Raw genomic sequence first — 2,448 nt, 5'->3', positions numbered from 1 at the left:
AAAAGATGGGACATTCCAGATGTGGGGAAGAATAAGTGACAGTGCCCATTATCAAGGGATAGATTGTTACATAGGAGGAACAACAAAACAAATGTTACTAGATACAGAACATATAGAAAGTAAGTATAATAAGTAAGTGCACACTTTAAGTATAAGAAGACTGGAAAGCTTAAAGAAACACTTTTTTGTTATGTTCTAGGAAAAAATCTCTCTTTACCACTGTTTTCACAGCTTTTTTTATCTGTTTGTTCCTTAGACTGTAAATGATGGGGTTCAACAAGGGAGGTATTACAGAGTAAAACAGACAGAATCATGTCCTCAATGGATGCAGAAACTGAAGCTGGTCGGAAGTAGACATAAAAGCATGAAATCAGAAACACCAGTACAACGCTGATATGGGGGATGCAGGTGGAAAAAGCTTTTCTTTGGTCTTCTTTCACTGGAAACTTCAGCACAGTGGAAAATATGCGAACATAAGAAGCAATGATGAAAGCAAAGCAGCCACCCCCAACCCCCAGTCCAGAGGCAATTATAAGTACTTCATTACTGAAGGTCTCAGAACAAGAGAGTTTGAGTAGAGAGGGCATGTCACAGAACTGTTGGATGACATTGGATCGACAGAAAGGCAGTCGAAATGTGTAACCAGTATGGAACCCTGCATACAGGAGGTCAGTGAGCAAGCTGGTCAAGGTCATCTGCACTCAGACTCGGGGATTCATGATCACTGTGTAGTAGAGAAGGCAGCATATGACAACGTAGCAATCACGGGCCATGATGGTGAGGCAGGTCAATTCCACATATACAAAGAACACCACGAGGAGGATCTGGGCCACACACTCGCTCTTTGAGATCGCCCTGCTGTTCAACAGGGAGTTGACAGATGCTTTTGGGAGAGTCAGTTACGTAGCAGGCATCCACAATGGACAGGTTCCTCAGGAAAAAATACATGGGGGTATGTAGGCATCTGTCAACAGTAGTAACTATGACAATCAGCAGATTTCCCAGCACAATGGCCAAGAAAATCAGGAGGAAAAGCAAAGAATAGATGATCTGCAGTTCTCGAATATAAGAAAATCCCATGAGGAGAAATTCACTCAAAACTGTCAGGTTAGACATTTCCTGAATGTTTTATCTGGGAACCTAGGGAGAAAAGGATAAATATTTCAAAAATTGAAGATGCTATGGTTTGTATTATTCTTGGTCCATAAAACTTTTTAAATAATGTATTGCCTCCTTAGGGAGGCAAATGAGTGTTATACATAATTCTTTATTGCTGTATCTTCAATACATTAAGGACTTGAGACCTCATCCCTGACATAGACATTATTCTAATGACCCAAATCCATACCATTTATGATGTTGGGAAACATTGGTCATCTTTGGAATTTGATGTAAATGAACATTTTACTGTTGTACAACTAATCAGATAAAAGCCTTTCCTTATTATATCATGGTTGTGTTCAGTCAAGATATGCAGACCATCCCTGATCCCATTCTCGGTCATTCTGGCTTATGTCTGACGGCAGAGTACATGAGTATTTGTGGTCACCTTTATACTGTGATGATCCAGTGGAGGTAAATTTTGCTGTCCTCTAGGCACCAGGTGGTATAGTGGATAAAGCATGGGGCCCTGGAATAAGGAAGTCTTGAGTTCAACTTCAGTCTCAGACGCTTTTCAGGTATGGGATCTAGAACAAGTCACTTAATCATTATTTAGTTCAATTGTCCCAATAGTACCACCTACCTGCCATGTTTGTTAAAAAAAAAAATTGAGATTAAATCCATAAAACACTTAGCATACAGGCTGACTCATAATAGGCCCTGTATAAATTCTAACTATTATGATTGCTTAAATGTTGCTTGCATAAGTTTGCCACCAAACACATTTTGATCAGTCTAATTCTCCACCCTTTATATAAGTTGCCGAGATGAAATGTATCTTGGTAGAACTCTCCTTTTTATACACAAGAAATAACTCAATTTTTGCTATCATATGGTTTGGGTGTTGTAAAATTTAAATTCAAATAATTTTTATACACCTATTATTTTCAAATCCCCTAGATTTCTCAATGTATCTCTCCACTGTTACCCTCCTTAAAAACATTCCTTTTTTCTTGTCTGTCTTTTTTTTAATTATAGTTTTTTTGTTATTTACAAGTTATATTCAGGTGTAATTTTACAGCATTGACAATTGCCACATCTTTTGTTCCAATTTCCCCCTCCTCCCACTACCATGCCCTCCCCCAGATGGCAGGTTGACCAATACATGTTAAATATGTTAAAGTATAAATTAAATACAATATAAGTATACATGCCCAAGCAGTTACTTTGCTGTACAAAAAGAATGAGACTTTAATAGTGTACAATTAGCCTGTGAAGGAAATCAAAAATGCAGGTGGACAAAAATAGAGGGATTGGGAATTCTATGTAGTGGTTCATAGTCATCTC

The 2,448-nt window shown here is 38.1% G+C and overlaps 1 pseudogene; it reads right to left on the bottom strand.

The window, feature by feature from the left end:
• Window positions 1-261: 261 nt before the first annotated feature.
• Window positions 262-2,113, bottom strand: LOC100927078 (annotated as a pseudogene).
• Window positions 2,114-2,448: the final 335 nt, after the last annotated feature.

This window comes from Sarcophilus harrisii, chromosome 3 (assembly GCF_902635505.1).
Source record: "Sarcophilus harrisii chromosome 3, mSarHar1.11, whole genome shotgun sequence".
NCBI classification, from domain to species: domain Eukaryota; kingdom Metazoa; phylum Chordata; class Mammalia; order Dasyuromorphia; family Dasyuridae; genus Sarcophilus; species Sarcophilus harrisii.
The sequence above is the reverse complement of the archived record's forward strand: the minus strand, read 5'-3'. Positions and strand labels throughout refer to the sequence as shown.